Source organism: Rhodnius prolixus, unplaced genomic scaffold (genome assembly GCF_049639745.1).
Source record: "Rhodnius prolixus isolate KJV_2025 unplaced genomic scaffold, Rpr scaffold_2, whole genome shotgun sequence".
In the NCBI taxonomy this organism is placed as follows: Eukaryota; Metazoa; Arthropoda; class Insecta; order Hemiptera; family Reduviidae; genus Rhodnius; species Rhodnius prolixus.
The window spans coordinates 47,612,761-47,632,385 of NW_027411592.1; the positions used below are offsets into that span (position 1 = coordinate 47,612,761).

At 31.1% G+C, this 19,625-nt stretch overlaps 1 protein-coding gene across 1 annotated transcript in view; it reads left to right on the forward strand.

The window, feature by feature from the left end:
• Positions 1-19,625, forward strand: part of LOC141449802 (melatonin receptor type 1B-B-like) — a 33,949-nt gene that overhangs the window by 2,335 nt on the left and 11,989 nt on the right. The gene's annotated exons all lie outside the window — the stretch shown is intronic.

The window sequence follows — 19,625 nt, forward strand, 5'->3', positions numbered from 1 at the left end:
TAATACTTTTATTCTAACGTTACTTAATTTCGAAAGTTTGGTGCGATTGAAAAGCAACTTCTCAAAAAATGTAATGTAATCAATAACCCTCTATTAAAAAAAATTTAGCTGAAGCAAGCTTTACAAAAGATGGGAAAACACCACACACAAAAAATATATAAGATAATTTCATGAATAAAGAAGCAATGCAGCCTACATAAAAGAGAAAAGTATAGTAGCCGTATCAGTGGAAGTCGCGAACAAAGTCTGTCATTCCTTTTTTCTCAGGTCATACTTTTTTATACTTTTTAAGGATATGTTTTTATAAACCAATTTTTTTTGTTTCTGGCAATTCTGAAATTACTGAGGTAGATTGAAACTTAGACTGAGAAAAATTAATTGAAATTGAACAACTTTTAGTACATCATTAAAAAAATCCAAGTCAAGTTGCATTTACACTACAAAATGCTAAATATTATTTAATCAGAATTCCTAATGGGAAGTTAACAGAATACATTATAGAAATTGCTCCATTGAGGTGAAAAAAAATATAAGTATTTTCAAACCAAAAACAAACACATTTGCATCCTTCTCATTTAGAAATTGCGACTATCTATTCTTTCCTTTTGTACCAAACAGTAGTGTGGTTATGCAGGAAGTTTGCCAGCGTTCTTTATGATTGGCAATGGTTCTGGCTTCCGCCAGTATCGATTTCTTTACTGGATGCTACTCTCTACATTGTTAAACCAGGTGAGCATTTTTCTCCTTCTCAGCTATTAGATTCATAACATAAAAAGTTGGAAATATTTTAAGCGAAAAAGATCAAATAATGGAAAGGCGAAGTTTAAAGGGTTACTTGAAGGGAAAATGATGTAGAGAATCACGAATCTACTGGAGTCGAGGGACTGGATCCACTAGTACTCAGCAATTTGAAGATAGGCACACAAGGAAAGAAGGAAAGAAAGATATTTTTGAGAAAATGAAGGTCGCAAAAGCTGCGGTAGACGATGGGTAGTTTCTGAGATGTTCAAATTTGTAGATACAGCAGGCGAGGATGTATTTATCACCTGATGTATATTTGTTGGAGACTGCTGGATACAGACAAAAAAATTGGGTAGCCGGAAGGGCTTCCAAACCCAAAGGGAAAGGTTCTGCTAAATGATCTTGTTAAAATCATTGTATTTTAAAAGTAGAACAGTTAAATCTGTTACTCTGCATAAAACACAAAAAAAAGTCTGAAAAACAATTACGTTTCTTGCATATTTACGTGATTAAAATGTATATTTAGTTTATTAAAAAGAGTGGAAACAAGTAAATATATTGCAAAGAAAACTATTGGAATGAGAGAGTAAAAAACTTCTTGAGATTACAAGTACAGCCTTTAAAAAAAATCATATTATAACGAAGAAAGAAATGCATCACACACAGAGAGTGTATCAAGCAGTACTTAGAAAGATGAAAGACGAAGTGAAAAGATACAGTTATGTATGTATTACATTTCAATAGTTCAGTTTCCAACTAATAAATCCTTGCCTTAATAATTAAGAAGTTCCTAAGATTAAAACTTTATTTTAAAAAGAAGAAGAAAAATGTTAGTTTCAAAGAAAAAAGGAATGTTTTTTTACTTTGCCACAAGACTGCTCTTGGTATAAGGCAAACACTAATTCCTAATTAATGCTTTCTGCCCTGTTTTCCTTTCTATTGCTTAACTAGATACTAATTTAAAACTCACACATTATAAACGTGAATGCATCACAATACTTTTTTCGAAAATGGCTTCAAAAATTTTCTTTTAACTTTCAGAACTAATTATTCAAGTTAGGGCTTCCAAAAATAGAACATAATTGCTTGGTTATTATTACCTTTCCTAGCATAACACTTCTACAATAATCGTGCTGTAAAGTCAAAGCAATGATGTTATTTAGAAATCAAAGCATGAGCAAGAACATATATTAATTTATTTGATCGCGCTAGTGTGAATATATTAATTATTTACAGAATGAGTTCATTCAAATCCAATGTGCTTAATCAACCGAATTGAGATTAGAACGTCTCGAAATAGACGATTAACTCTAAATGTTTATAAATATTTTAAAGCGATAACTATTTTGTGTTAAAGAAAAAACTTCTTTGAAGAACCTTTGATTAATTACTAACACTAATCAAATCATTTTGAAAACAGAGAGTTTATACTTGTCTTGACTCTTTATTCTCTTGGGTTTTCTATATATTTATGTTTCCGACAATTAATACATATATATTCGTATATTAAATATTCTAGATGTTTTGCCTGATTTTCAAGGGTTAGAGTGACTTGGAAGTTTTTGGAGCGTTTTCAGTGTTGGATTACTGGTCTTGGATTTTGAATTCCCTTAATGTGGATATGTGGGAAATTAACAATTTAAGTTTTGCTTAAATTTTAGTTCATGTCACTGATCGGGTAGTTGCAAGCGAAGCCAGACTGCAAAAATGTTACTTTCTCTTTTTTTTTTTTTGTTAATTATTATTATTAGAAACAAAACTTACTTACTGATAGAAATTCCCTACTTTCTAAGTCATAGTTTTACAAAAACAATATTTCCCATTTTCTTATTCAAACTATAGTGTTTCTGCTTATGCTCGTCTATAGTGCTGAAAATTTGGCGGTATGAACTAGAAAGCCTAAAAAATAACAACTACAGAATTACGGTTTCTCAGATATATCCTGTATAAAACTAGGAAAGATTTAGTGAGAAATGCGATAGTTAGTGAAAATCTTTAGATAGAATCAGCGCGGCAAATTTCAGAGACCTGGCAGTGGTATGGCAACGATTTTAAGGAGAATGGAAGGCGTTAGGACGTAACGTCAAACAATTCCTATGTCTGGCCAAATGGTAAGTGACAAGAGATAGTTTTCGCATCGCACACACAACAAGAATGAGCTATGCAAGAAGGGAATTTCTTGGGTTATGAGGAAGGGACTCAGGGCAGGGACAGTTGGGAGCTATTTCGCCATGCCTCAAACGAAGGGCAGTAAGTAAATAATTTATTTATTTTTTAAAATAATCTGGTTCGAAACAATAAAGCGGTTTTCATTCGCTTCAATTTTCTCAGTTCTGAGGACATTTGTTCTATAAACTTAAAAAATTTGTTTTGTTAACATCTAGCTGCCACATTTTATGCAGATTCACATTGCAATAAAAAGATACCTGCATTGCTCCTTATCGTGGGAATTTCCAAAAATAAATACTAATAATAACTACAGAACAAAAATAATAACATTTTCAGAAAATTTGCACTTTTCTAAGTCGAACTCTAGTGGATAGCCTAACGTACCGATTTTTCATGAACACTCAAATCCTCCTTCTCCGAAACAGGCACTTTAAATAAAATTTATACATCTGGTCCTCTAATAAATGTAGAAAGTTAAAATAAAGTCCTTGGAACAGTTGTAAAGAATATACATCCATCTCTTACTTCATTAGAATTAACGTTTAAGTGCTTAAATCATTTCTTCTGAAGGCACTGCTAGTGATCTTAAGGCCAAGTTTGTCCAGTAGGGGACATTTCAAAATAAAATAATGATTACGGTGTTCAAATACAATAATTCTATTGTCAATTGTCAGATAAATGAATATGCAACCACACCAATACAATGTATTGGTCATGTCATCAACCAATCAATCAACATTGAATAATACGAGAATAGAGATTTCATACCGCCCTAATTGAAAACTAATTATCTGGAATACTAATTAAAGCTCAATAACTAAGTATTTAAACTATTCTTGCACTAAAAATGTTTTTCTTACTGGATACTTCATTATTGTTCCTTGTTAAAGCCATTAATGTCTGCTAAAGATAGAAAGAAAAGAAAAAAATTAACGGTATTTAAGCATTTGGATGTTACAAAAATTAACCATTACAAAATTTAAAGCATAAAAACATAAAAATTAGTAGATAAAGTAAAATAAAATTAAAAACATAAAGGAAAATGCAAAAACTATAAATAGTGCAAGATACAAGAATTAATTTTCAAAAATAAAACTATGATAAATGGAAGCCTTGAATCTTCATAAACTTCATTAAGTTTATTCATATAAAACAAATGATCTCAATTTCAAACTTTGTATAATAAAATAAAAAATGTTTTTAAACTTTTTTACACTATTTATTGATGAAATTGCAAAAATTTGTTGATCATTTGGAATATGTTGCTGTAAATAATACTTCCTGTGTGATGAGCATAATGGACATCTTAATAAGAAATAATCCAGAGTCTCTTTGCAAATTAGAGATTGTGGATATTGTGTAGCACAGTCCAATTTAGTGTAGATACACCCACACCTCTTGGGCTCTAGAAACTCTGAATTGGCCAATTACTCATAATATTGAGTGCTTGTTTATATAATAAGTATGTCTTGCCTAATCCTAGGCTATTAATTTCCCTGTAACTGGAATGAAAAGCTCTTTCCAGTCTGTAGATAGGGTATTATTATTCTACTTTTCCAATAAATCAGCTATTCTTCTATAAATGAATCTACTGCCCACAGACCTACTTCTCCCACCATGCTAAGGGCTTCTCTCGGTTGAAGCGCCCGATCGTAATCAGTACTGTGTGTAACACTTAAAGATTGGTCCTTTAGCCTCTCAAAACGAACTGTTGGAAGCCTTGAATAAGGTATTTCAACGCTTTTTGCATCACCAAGTCTAAATTCTTTGAAAAACTATCCCACTTAAGTAAAGTGAACTAGTTTTCCAGTCTCAGCAGAATTGTCCGGGGAGGATTTTGGCTGCAGAATTTCTGGGAAGGCACTATTTAAACCTAAACAGTTAATAGTTAATAATAGTTAATAGTTTAATGGGTATAGTTAATTTTTTTTTTAAACTCCTAAAATTGATATTGGTTAAGAAAATTGAATTTCAAATGGGTCTAAAGTGATTTAAAACACTCACAAGACTATTTTTACTGCACACTTTTAGGTTTCATCCTTACTAATGAAACTATTTCGATTCAGTTGTAAATTAAATAGCTAACCTTTATAGAAAAATTTAAATTCACAGAAATCCCTTAAAGTTATTATTTCTTAAGGATTTGTCATAATAGCTAGCAAAGCAATGTCTAAATGTTATATTAGTGTTAAAGCCATCATTGTATTCAAAATGGCCTTGATAAAAACCGTAAGATTTCCCAATAACAAATCCATGGTAAATGTAGTCTCTGAGCTTAGGAAGTTCAAATGCGGCTTATAAGAAGCTAAAAAGAGGAAATCACGAACAACATTTTTTTAGCAACTACTTAGCAAAGTCTCACTTTCGGTTTACCAAAAACATCATGAATTGGAAACGCTCTCTCTTATACACTATCATTTTCTGAGTGTTTGTGGGTATGTAAGGGCGGAGGATTTGGGTATGGGTATTCAAACCAGAAGCTAGCAATTAATTTCCAGTTGACATTCTTTACTGCTAATTTTATATTACTTAGAAAAATTCAGCGAGAGACAAATTTAACCAATATTTTATATTTTAATGGAAATTTCCTGTTTGCAATGATAATAAATATAAAAGATGAGGTTCCATGATTTTTTTTTTTAGTTGCAAAACGCTAGCTAAGAACAGGAAATCAACAATCAACACCCTGGGAAATTTCTCAAATCTGATATGATTACAATTATTCAACTTATTAAAAGAAGAGAAAGTTAGATGGCATATATGCCACGCCCTACGTATTGACTTATAAACGCTGACGCCATTACTATTTATCGAAATTGGGATGCAACCCTGCAATACATCTTAGCTTTGCGGGACTTAATCTAACCAGATTAATTAATTTTGGAAGTCTATACATGATGTATCCATCCATAGCTTAGGGCTGCTATAAATGTTTTTACTCCGACCAGGATATATTTGATTTTAGTGGGAAAATAAAAGTAAAAAGCAATTTATTGTTTTTGGTGACTGATTCATTATTCCAATTGAAAGGAGAGAATAACGCCAATTTCAGTAATGATTTTTTATTTTGCCAAGCTTTCGACCTAGGGGACCATTTCATCCTCAGAGCTATGGAACATATTTTACAATGTAGTCATAATAATTGTATTATAATGAATTAAATTAATATTAAATTATTAAAACAACATTGTAAAATATGTTCCACAGCTCTAAAGATGACCTAGTCCTTTAAGTTGAAAGCTCGGCTAAATAAAAATAATGACTGAAATTGGCATTATTCTTATTAATTATTATTATTGTAAAAAAAACTATTAAACTTAATTCTATTAAATAAGGAAAATTTGACTTGAACTGTTACAAGAATTACAATATTATCGCAATTCAAAAATTATCTATAAATTTAGATTATGCTATAAAAAAAAAAGACAGTTGATATTGTTCAATATTGTACAACATTTTACGAGTACATATGTTAAATTTAATGGAACAATTTTGAGAATATCTAAAAAGTCTTTAAAAAAAATAAAGCTGTTCAATAAAATGACTTTTTTTTGTCATCATAGCACTGAAATGGCATTTTAGAGATACGTCCAACCACGTTCAGAAGAGTTCTTAATGCTTAATCGAATTCTTATGGGATTTTTTTTTTTTTTTTTGTCAAGTTATAGCTCTTATTGTGTCTTTCTTTGTGATAATCTTACTATCGATTCGTACACATTCAATCACATAAACTCACGCACAAAGTAGAGCAATTTATAAAAACTAATTTTCCGTGCTTAGGAGACACCAATACGAATATTTCCTCTTCTGAAATTTTAAAAAAATCAACAGATGTGCACGTTTCTGCCTACTTTCTTTTCCTGAATTTCTTTCATGGACTTTTAATATTTCAAGGATAGTTCTAGAAAGTTGGAAATCAAATTTATAGGTAAAAACCTTGGGTGTCATAATAGGAGAAAATCATGAAGAGTTCATACCAAGATTTGGTGCTAAGCGCCAGGAAAGCCTGGCTTTTTTTCTCCTGAAAAAAAAAATTATACCTAAATTCCCCCTAGTAATACTCTTTGACACCTATAAACCATTCTATTACAAATTTTATACTATTTGTAATAGATATTTCTTGGTTTCCTTTTTGAACGTTTAAATTGAATTGTTAGTCTATCTTAGTTACAATTCTCAAGGGGGCAATGTAATGGTCATGCAAGAACACTCTGCACGCAATGGGGCTCAGAGTTTGTCTGTTGATAATGTACTGATTTATATTTAAGAGGAAGCCAATTTACATTCTGCAGTATTTTATAGTTTATTTCAGTTGGTGAAATAGAACTCACTAACTTAAATTGGACTGGAAAACTCCAGTATTTAAAATTTTCTTTTGTTGGAAATTCCGTTACTGCATCATTGAGTACTATTCGAACGTTGAGTTGGTAAATCTCGTGTCTTTAAATGTATTTCAATTATTTAAGTAATATTGATCTTCCTAAGAAAGTGCTAAATTTATGAAATATCATTAAAATTAGAATGAAACAACGTTTTTCTTTGACTTAATACGGTATCTTTAACTTTTTCATAACTTTATTTTGATTCATTTTTTTTTTAAACAAGGGATTTTGGATGAGTTGAAATTATTATCTAAAATACTTCATTATTATCGTATTTAATTGCTTCTAGGTTTCGCGGGAAAGTGAAAAGTAGGTCTTGAGTATTGAAATGTTAAAAATAGGGCGCCTAAATGTAATCGAATCTCCATACTATTAGGTCTTCTAATATTGGAAAGAATAACTTTTTAAAAAAGCTGCATCACGTTTCCAAAACTTAAACACGAAGCGTTTTTCTATCCATAAATATCATTTAAGATGTGAAAGTGGAATCACATTGGAACTCTGACACTTTAAAAAGTTTTTATAAAATCCCAAATATATGTGCTGCATTTGTTTTTTTGTAGACAACAACTTTATGCTAATACATGAAAAGGTAAACCCACATTTAGCTCAACTCGTCGAAACAAAATTTATAGTTTCTATGTATCATGATTTAAAAAGACCAGTGCTACAGTTCACGCTACATCAACCATACGGTGGTAATAACTAGGAATTCCTCCAACTAGCAGTTCTACAAGAATGGTACGCTATTCTACAACATAAAAAGTCATATATTTACTTGATGTTTAGAAAATTTGAGATCATACACTAGGTCATAGCCTGTATTACACTTATTAGAGAAGAAAAAAAGAAGATTCTAATAAACATGAATAAACTTTAGCATTCTACAGCTTTTCATGGATTTGGAAAGTTTTGATTTAAAATCATTAATTTATTTGTACAAAAAAGAATATCTCACCTTGTTTGATTGAGTTTATGCTAAAGAACATTATTAATTATGGACTCCACTAACAGAATGTCTAGATTTTCCAGTTACACTCATTCAAAATAATCTATCTAAAATATCGACTTTGGTAAACAACTCTGAATCTAAGTAACCACTTTATATAAATAATAGAACAGTTTGCTCCATTTCTAAAAACTGAAAATATTGCATCACTTCTTACTAATCTATTGAACAAAATTATTGATTTTTTTCCGAACTGTCAGCCCTATTAGTGTACAATGAATATGATATAACTCATTTACAAATTCACTATGTCTTTCATGCTATTTCTATTAAAATAAATAATTAATAAAAAGATTAACGTTCTTGATGTGTAATGTTGTATAATGAAATAATTAATATAATAGTACAAACTATTAAAAGGTTAAAAAAAACATACAATACAAGAAAAACTATTAAGGAAACTTATTTTTAAATATACTTTTTTAAAAAATTTATAATAAATAAAGCAAAGTACGAATGCGTTAGAGCAATAAATTCCAGATTAGAGGTTCTCAAAGCCACCGATTTAAGTAAAGCTATGCCTATTTTTCAGGTTGGCCCAACGGCCAGTTACCATATTAGGCGAACATGATAATTGAAATAAGATGAATTTTTGATCAAAAGTTTTAAACGTTCCCAATATTTCTACTAACAATTGCAACAAAGAGTAAAAATATTATTACTTTCATCGTCAAGTTGATAACTCCTAGAATTACTTTGTCCCTGGATGATTAGAACAATGGAGATTAGCAATAATATTAGGAGAGAAAATCTATAAAAAAAAAAAAAATGTTAGTAAGGAGTATGAGAGTTTGAGAAATATGGTTGGTGGCGAGAAGTAGCAGTTGGAATGGGAGGTATATCCTTATTCCAGATGTAGGATATCCTCCGTTGAGTGATCGATCAGGGAAAAGGCTTGCATAAACATGACTGTAGGGAGTAGTGAGGAGGACAGGAAGACGTACAGAAAAGTGAGGACGAAGAACGTTCAACCCCTTCTTGTCGGCTAATGGCAGCAGTAGAATTAATTCGCGTTTGGCATGAGATTCCCATTTTCACTCTTCTCAGTAAAAATGCTATATTTATAGAGATCTCTAAATAGTGGTAATTTACAGACATCATATTACAATGTTGTAGATTTTCTTTTTTCACTTAAGAAATGATTGGCAATAAATACGATCATCAGATTAGTAGAAAACTGATAATATACTACTTTTAATACTCCAAATCAGTTTTTTTTTTTTAAAGTAATGAATTTTATTTATTTATTAAATAAGTTAATTTTAGCAAAGTAATCTCTTTCTAAAAGCTTTATGATTTTTTAATAATGTGGTAATGAAGATAATAGAGAGATGATTAATATTACTTAATGATATGGAAACAGACAGCTTTAATTTATGGATAACTGTCAGCTTAATTTCTCGTTTAATGTCTAGTAGTTCATAACTTCCATTTAACGCCTTCTTAGATTCGTAAGTGGGCACTAAACTTATAATGATAAATGGAACTTAAATATGACTTCAAAAGAGCTCATTTTTTTTGGAATAATGCGATAATTATGACTTCATTATTCTGAATGTTTGTTTAGGGTTTTGATTCTGGAGGGTGGACATTTCTTCGAAACCAAGCCCTATCGGTCAAAGATTTTGTTATGTTGTTTTTCTTTCACTTTGTCGCTTCATCCGCAACTGATTTGGGTTGATAAAAACTCAGATTTGTATAAAATGAGAAAAATAAGAATTTCTGGATCCACAGGACTGTACGTATAAATGTGTTTGTCTCTTCCATAAAGAAATTCTATCCAGCTCAGTAAGACTATTCCAGAAACTATTCGTAGATGTCCATGTTTGAGGGTTCGGTAGAATGTTTTCCATTTGTTGATTTATCTTCTAGTACAGTTTCTATGATTGTTTGCATTATGTTACACATAAGAAATATGACTCAATATGTGTAAAAACAAGAAACATTATTCCCTGTTAGAACAGACGGCGCTAGCTACGCCTTTTGAAGGACAAATTTTCTAAGTTTTTAGAAAATTTGTCCTTAAAGTATTTTATTGACTTCTTCAGCATCGAATATTCATAAATATAATATATTAATGTTTTTTGTAGTAAAAATAAATCTATCCGCAACATTCTTAATTACTTTAAAAACACAATCTGCAAATGAAGGCGTCATAATACTTAATTATTGAGACTAAAGGTTCCTGAAAATTCACATGTCACGTGTAAAGTTTGAAACGGAATGGCAAGCAGATATGAAATTCAATTTTGGATACAACTAGTTGACCTTAATCTTTTAAAAATAAAAAGTCTTTGTCAAAGCTTTAATAGAACTACTATTAATTCAGTACGATTTCGTAGAAATGGAAAAATAAATATACTTTGGGGTGAAATTTCATAATAAAAATAGAGAAATAGTTGGCTTTTGTATATAGAAAAGAAATGCTTTTATGTATTGTGTATTTAACAATGTGTAAACATATGAAAGTTTGATGTTTTCCTACTGTGTTTCACAGCTGTTGTCATTCCTGGTTTTAGCCGTTTTTTTGCTTTCTGTTCCTTTAAACAACATGACTATTATTATTTGAGAGTCTCATAAACCACAATGTTAATAGCCCTGTCTACTTCAAAACTGTTCTGACGCTAAAATAGTAAAAGATTAGAAGTTAAATATGTTAAAAATACCTATTACCTAAACATTTTTACTAAATTAACAAAAAGTAGAATTTATTTCATTCTTGTTTTTGCCTAAAAATAATCGTAGTCATCAGTTAACAGTTTTGGCATTTGAGGCCTTTTAATTTACAGGAGCATAACATTGAACGAGTCGGTTATATTTGCTAAAAAGTAAATGAGTTTTAATTGAAGGAAAAGCCCTCAAACAAACCGATCTCCTACACAAGTTTATGTCGTAATTTAATGATTGCTTAGGGGAACAGGAATTCTTATAATTTAAGCAGATTTTAAGCCGAAGGTGGCAAGGTTTGAGTTAAATTATTAGGGTCGCTTTTATTTAAACAACCTTCTGTCGTTATTTGTGGAACCGCTGGAAACTTGGACGGTAATAAATTCTTTTGGTTTCAAGATTAGTAGATGTAGATCCGTAGTGTAGCAAAGGGCGGTTCCTCCAAGGGGGCAATCCAAAGTGCCCATTGTTTTCCGCCCGCCCTCACCTCATAAAAGGCGCCGGGGTTTCAAAAGCAATAAAGATTACTGGATAACAGTAAACTAATAAAGTAGCGACAGGACACAATAGGGCATGGCGACTCAAGCGCCCAGTGTACTGAATAAACCTAGAGACAAGGAACCTAGTTTTAGAATAAACCGGACAATCCTCTACAAAGTGCCGCGCAGTCTCATTGGACGTCCCCAAAACCGCTGCTAGAGTTACCCGGCCATATACCAGGGAGAGTACCCGCGCTATCAGAAAGTGGAGAGCACGCCGGAAGGAAAACTGCTAGGAAACACTGGGGACCCGATCGGCACCAGGTGTTTCACCGACCGCGCGTGTCTCACCAGCCGCATCTGAGGAGAATTGATCAAGGGTTGGGGAAATAAACAGCAACCCCGAAAGGATTGACGGAGGGAGCGGAGGAAAGGGTGTAACAGGAGCGAGGACAGGAATATCTACCTAGTTTAATGATTTACCCAAATATCGAAACATTCAATCTAAGTTCGCCCAGTTCAACTCCGATAACTCCGACTCTATAGTGATGAGTTCAAGCTTTACATTAAACTAAGGAATTAACCAGAGAAATGTGTTTAAGACTAAACCTTTGACTACTCTAAATTAATCATTGTATTAAACATTTAGAAAAATATTTGTGGCTCTCAAAATCAACTTCTTAATATTTGTCTGTTAATTTAATTAAGTGTAATCACATATTAAGAGTCATAAGATTTTATTTTTGATAATCTCTAGTGATAATATGTTTTTCTTAAGCGGTTAATAATTACTCGGGATAAAATGTATTGTCTCAGAATAAATTATATTGTTTTAATTGTGAAAGATACGATTTAATTACTTTTTTTTAATTCCAAAGAATTTATTATTGCCTTTTACTGATATTGTATCTATTAAGTCAAGAGTCTAAATATCCTTTGAAGGTGAATAAGGTCGTACTGCCCATTGAGCTCTACATGGACAATTAGGTTGCCCTTTAGATGGCCCTACTAGCAGCCAGTTTTACGACACAATAGGGAACACTGGGAGTTGTTTGTTATATTGATTGTCAAGATTAGAAGACAAGGAATCGTTCGGGACCCTAATTGGAATCTTTGTGCCGTTGTTGATAAAAGGCTATTTTCTTTTTTTTGTTGATTTGTTAAAATCTTAATATAAATCGAATAAAAGAGAAAAATTATCACAGATTTATAAAACCTTACAAAATAATCATTAAAAATTCTAACAAAATGTTCTAAATAAGAGAAACAAGTAACAAGTCTCATTACAAAATTTGGTCCACAGGAAAATAATATTTTTTTCCCTAGTGGAACCCTAATTGAAGAGTTTTTAAATGTGCTATAAATATATTACTTTACTTTTGTTGTTTATGTGATACAGTTACTAGGGATTACACAACTTTTATATATACCCAGAATATGGGCATCTACTTTTTCTCAGTAACTAAGATGGCTAACGCACAAAAAATCCTGTTTTCTCACTTTTTCGTTAAGTCTCTTACCGATAGCTATACATTTTTTTAATTACCTTTGGACTCTAAATTTTTCAACCCATTAGATATTTATAAAGTTATTGATGAAGAATCTGAAAAAAAAAATTATAACACAATTCGATAGCTAAAGATCTTACATTATAATGGCCTCAAAACTCACCAGCTAAATTATTACTGAAACGGTATGTACCAATGCCACTTCTTTATCAATAAAATAATAACCTATTCTGTTTTATTACATAATTTTTTTTTTTAATATTTGCTGAACGTTAAATTAAATTGGAAAAATGTTTGACAGGCTACAAAAGTAAGTTTTGACCTAAATAAATGCTTATTTTTTCAACAGCAATTTAAATGTATTATTCGTGTTCAGAATTGGCATTTAATTGTAACCTAAAAAAATTAAAAGCTTCAAAGAGATTCCGCTCAAATGAGAAACCAAAAAACATTAGAAAAACCGATTCACTATAGTCCTAGAGTCATTGGTAATAAATCGTCAGTCCTTTTAATGGTTACCCCCAAAAAAACGACATTGTAGTTCTACTTGAAGAGGCAGGGTAACTAGTGAAGAGGCAGGCTTACAAAAGAGAATGTATCTCTTTTCCGTAAACGGAAAATATTTTCTGAGAGGGTTGATGTTATTGCCTGGCAAGAGATATGAAGATATTTTTCAAAGCATGAAGATGGATATTATCATGAGAGAGAGAGCAAGGGGATGATTTCTCTTATCCTTCTTATATGGAATAGATGGTGTGCCACGGTAAAATATCTGGAGAGACAGATATACGAGTTTCTCTCTAGAGAACTATGGTGCCTTTCGACAGCTTTCCTTAAAATCGGCCATCTACATTCTCACTGTTATTTTCTACCATTTTATTAATTTTAATATTTCGACTTGTAAATATGTTTATTAGTCAGCGGTAAGTCTAAATAATTTTTACTAGCTTATCGATTTTGCGTGACTAAGGAAAAATATTTAATAACCTCTTCAATTGATCTACTGAGCAAACTTTCAAGTACAAATTATTGCACCACTTGTTAAATCTGTTCTGCATTCCAGAGCACTTGATTTCACAAAGATACAAAAGTTTTAGGCAGACTCAACTTTTATAATCGTTTAATATACAAATCAAAAAATAAATTTGAGTGTGGCAGAACACTTTACGCAGCCGCTTTTGCTTCTGACGATGTGATTATCATCTAAAAGTTTATCTCTAACAATCTGACTCAGAAAATACTCTAAAGAATTTATAAGTATTCATGATCTCCTATTGTTTTCTCAATAAGTAAAGAATTCTTCAAAGTGCTTATCCCCGAACTTTTTTAAAGAGTTTTTTCCTTCTCTTGTGAAGAAGTTTTGTAATTTGTTTAGTATGAGATTTAAAGTTCTATTTGCGTAGTCGTATCTACCACTTAACGTTAACAGCACTAGTTTTGCAACGCCTGCCTTCTTAAAATTTAAACATTTTGAGGAAATCACTTTAAGGAAAAATAAAATTGCAGCATTGTTTGAAAGATTTCTGTTTAACCAACTCAAAAGAATCTCAAAATTTGGCATAGTTTGGTTTATAAATACACTAAAATGGGGGGGGGGATCTTACATTAGATGAAGGGCAACGTTAAGCTTTAATTAGAGCATCAGTGGCCACAAAATAAATACAGAGGACTCACACTAAATTTTGAAAACTCAAACTACTAGAGGATTATTCTTGGTAGTTCACAAATTGGTGGAATTTAACTTAAATTTTACAACTTTTACATACGTTTATTTCTTTATAGAGACAAAATCGAATATGCTGTAGCTAAAATAAAAAAAAAAAATCAATAGGATTGTATTCAAATAGAAATGCAAAAAATGCATATGTCATGTGTAAGGTGTGCCTTAAAGGAACCATTAGCATGAAATGCAAACTGCATTTTAATAGATGTATGTAGAAATTAATTAATTGTAAATTCACAAATAAAATATAATGAATGTAAATGACGGGTATTTTATTAAAATTAACCTGCGAATGATATTTAACTTGTTATTCCCAATACTGGTTTGGCCATATAAATGGTTTAGAGCTAAATGATTAGCTAGTATTGATTAACAACCTAACTTACTTGCTTGCATACACACTTACAAACATACACATATACTAATAAATAATCCAGTATGTTAACTCCTCCCTTCCACTGACAAATTTGTGTTATAAGTTCAATTTACTCTCTTAGCACTTCCTTTTTTTCTCTCTTTCACAAACCCAATAAGACAAAGTATTACATCGATAAGGCTATCGAATTCGAATTACCAATGGAAAATACAAATAAAGCCCTTTAGTTCTTAAACTGGAATCCATAATTTGGTCAGTGTGGTCCAACATAAATCAAAGAAGAAAAGTCACAGAAAGTGGACATTTTCTCCAGGTTTCACCTGATTGCTCAATTTTCTCAATATTCATCAACAGAAAATGCAACTTTAGTGAATGGCTGTTTATTTAGCAGAGCACATCTCCTACATAATTTTTTTTTATAATTGCTTCAACTTGTCCTCCCATATCCGAATTTAGTTTGATAAAAAAAAAAACACCAATTGCAAGATAAAATGTAACTGCGCTTGAACGGTCTTAACTAATAAGAGGTGAAGTCTGCCGTTCCTTCTTGGTGAATGCAACACTACAGCTTTTGGTCAAGCTTCATCCCATCTTTATTACCTTTATAATATTGCTTTATTTTAATTAAGGAATGCTCTGATGATTTGGAAAAGGAATTACCTTGAAGTTGGCAATGATTAATTAAATTTTATTGTAGTTCTGTCAAATAAATCTAAGCTAGAGATCTTAATAACATTGACTCGGTTCAACTGCCTTACAAGTTTCTTCCATAAAATACTATAAAACCATAAAATTTATCAAGTAGAGAATGTCACCGAGAGATGTCTTTTTCTGGGGGGAGCTTTAAGTCTTACAAATTTACCTTTTTTGAAAATAGAACAATGTGCTACGACATAAAACTTAAAACATTTCATTAAGTGAATCGTTCGGGTGAGCGTGAGTAGGATTACTCACGTGCGTTAACAAGAAAAAAAAAAAAAACTCTTCTGTGTGATGTCCAAATTGCAAAAAGATGCAGAATCTTAATCAATAGCATTTTTATCAAACAATGTGATAAACACAGTTTACTTAAAATATGTCTTTCAAGTCGACATAAGGGATATCACTTTAGCGAAGAACGTGTTTTTTAAAAAAACGTTACCAGGCGTGGTGCGTGGGGTATCGTGGGATGATAAGAGATGTGGCTAAGGAATGACTGAAACCTATAAAAGGATAGAGTGCTCACTTCTAATTCTCAGCTGTGGTAATAAACGTTAGAGAGAAAATATTTTAAAGTGCCGGCGAAAACTCAAAACTTAAAATCTGCTTGAAAACAATACCTTCTCTTATTTAGTAAAGTGAGAGAAGAAATCTTATTGATTTTGATATAAAGTTCTATTTGCGTAGTCGTATCCACCCTTTAACGTTAACAGAACTAGTTTTGCAACGCCTGCCTTCTTTTTTTTTTGCTCTTGACCTTCTCTTAAAAAAAAAAGTTCTCGATTTACGAAGCTATTTAGTAACAAATTTTCCTGTTTTTGTGAGGGAACTTTACTTGTTATTTCATCATTAAAAAATAAACGTTTGCTCATAAATTGAGACTTAAGAATTTTGTTACAATTTTTGATGATTTTGATACAATTCATAGGAGATACTCACCTAATAGTTTGGCTGTAAATTCAATCACAAAATAGCAAAAAATGTTAAGTTATGTACATCTGCAGAATTCAGTATTCTACCTATTTCAACTGCAGATAATAATTCTATCTTCAAAAGACAAAATTATCGAAAGATGGTGAAAATTCATATTGTTTTTCTACTTGGTTGGATTCATATTCTAAGAGAATATCAATTCCGGCAGCTGATAAACAAGCATCATTAATTAAAATACTTATTTTTAACCATTCCCTCATCGCCATCCTTCCTCTAATGACAGCACCCGTAACTGATAGAACATCTAAAAGTAGTAGAAGAAAAATAGATATTTGACTGGCAGATAATTTTATCTGACAATATAATATCACACAAAGCGCCAATCTTTCGTAGTAAAATATTACATTTGTGTTCATATTGTAGTCACATGGTAGATTTGGTTTCAGATTTCAGTCGACTTCAGTCTGTTATTACGAACAAGTCGGCGTTATTTTTCAGCTCCTGTAGTTTGTAGGTTCTCCAAAAATCTGCTATCCTGTCTTTAAAGTCTTTGGGTGTTTTTAAGTCTTGCTCCCTGTGGATTTAGCTAGATCTATAAACTATCAATTGGGATTTGTAATTATGTTAAGGCTGCAGTAGAGACCTTAATTCTTTAATCACTTTCCTATCGTTTCTCATTGTTAGCTATTTTCTTTAAAGTTATTATGCACATTATGAACAGAGCTGCCTGATTTCGATTTATTAGCTTTTAGGCAGGCCCTAAAAGCGTCGGACATGCCCTAAAATTGTAGATTTCACTGCATCATTGTGGAAAGCAATTAAATTAAAAGTAATTAAACTTAGGGAAATTCTAAAGTTCCGAAAATGGAAGATTTTCGTTTGGTTCCGAAACCATTGGAAGATTATTTGTTTTTTTTATTTTCTGATGCGTTTATTACTTAGGTGCAGAAATATAAGAGTACCGCCTACTTCAGTAAAATGTATGCTTACTTCTTGATTGTGATGGATGGATTGTAACTGGGAAATGTGCATGACATTTACTTTTTAATACAGATGACCTTTTTTCAGTTATGAATTTTCATTATTATAAAATTTTATTGGAGTGACATTATTACTCTTCCTCCTCTAACTATAAAGTATGATTAAATTATTTCGTTTCCTTAATTTCTTTTGAAAAGACCATTTCTATTTTTTTAATTAAACTTTTTAGTGATGGTTACTGAATAAGTTTCACGGACATAATTTTTTTTAGATAAAAGAAAAACATTATCACGTTCTTTGCTAAAATAAATAAACATTCCAGTTAAAGAAGTATTCAAACATAATCATAGATGCATCATTAACCATTGCACAAAAATAGTTTGAATAATTTATCATAGCTCGTGGTATTAGAATAAATATAATTTTCCTGTTGATTAAAAGTTTTCAGCTGCAGGCAAGTATAAAAACGTTATGTTAATGCATTTTGTACTCTTTTATTTTATAATGCTAATGATTTGACATAAATTAAAAGTGAAACGTATAACTTTAGTTACCTAATGGCTTTTTTTTAAGAGAATTCAAACACTGTTACATACAGCAAATCGATCAATGTAACTAACACTATACACATGTACCTCCTCATTTAAACAATAGTATTTCTTTATTGTACTTAAATTTTTGATCTTGATTGTAAATAATTAGACTTCTTGAACATATCAAGGAAAAAATAAATATTATTTAGTATTAAATGGTAAAAACACATATCTAAAGTACAAGATGAAAATGTACTAAGTTAAGAGAGACATGACACTAATTTCCCAGGAGAAATGAAAGAAGAGATATGAGTATGTACATCCAATGTCCAGCAGAATCCACCACGAGTGAGATATATATATTTAAAGATATATATATATGTATATATAAAATATTTTTAAAGCAAAACTTATAATGGGCCACGATCGTAAAAGAGTCAATAATACTATCCCACTGATTTCTGTTAGTATGGTGAATGTATACCGTTCTGATGACAATGAACTGTATGTTCTACATCACCTGTCTCTCGCACCTTTACAATAACTAAAACTTCTCTATTTATCTCGGCGACAATTCACTCTCTTATCATTCACCTATTTTGTTCTTTCTTTTTTAAAATTCGTTTTATTGAATAAGCTTCTTCTTCTTCTTCTCTCTTATTTATAACTATGTTCAGCCGAAAGCACAACTTAATTCTTGGCTGGAAGCTGTTAAGTTTGAACTTTGGGAGAGAATCGTATTATTTAAGTGAAAAGCCATACATTAACATTTAGTGACTAAAAAGTTATGCTTAGTGCAAATAATTTTCCTCTACAAATACAATAACTTTAGTTTTGTTAGAAAGTCTTACATTTTTAAGTCACTAAAAGTTTTAGAATTTCTTTTAGGAGTAATTTATTTTCCAAAAGTAGCCCATCTTCAGCCATCCATTCTAATCTTTCTCTCAACATTCAACGTTAAGTGAAGACAGAAAAAGTGAAGACTTTATGGGACTAGAAAGAAAACATTGTCTACCATCAATATTAAAAGAGTGGAAGAAGAAGTCATTTGCATTAGAACAGGAACTTCTATGTTGTCAACAATTTGATCATAACCACGAGATCGGACCAATGGTGCTCTACCAAGTGTATAGAGAACAATGGGCCTTTTGGATTGCCTGCATTCCTTCCCCTTTTTGGTGAACCGCCCTTCTAATACAAGTGTATAGTTTCTACTTACTTACACATTCGGAAATGTTATAGCCTAACATTTATTAGGATGACATTAAGATTAGAACCAAATAAGATTTGAAAAGTATAATATTAAAAAGTAATAAATTGCATTACAAATAATATTTAAATTATTAACCTGTAAGTAGAAATTCAATGTCTTATTTTATAGAACGCAGTATAGAAAGAATTTGACTGCTTATCTGAAGTAAATAT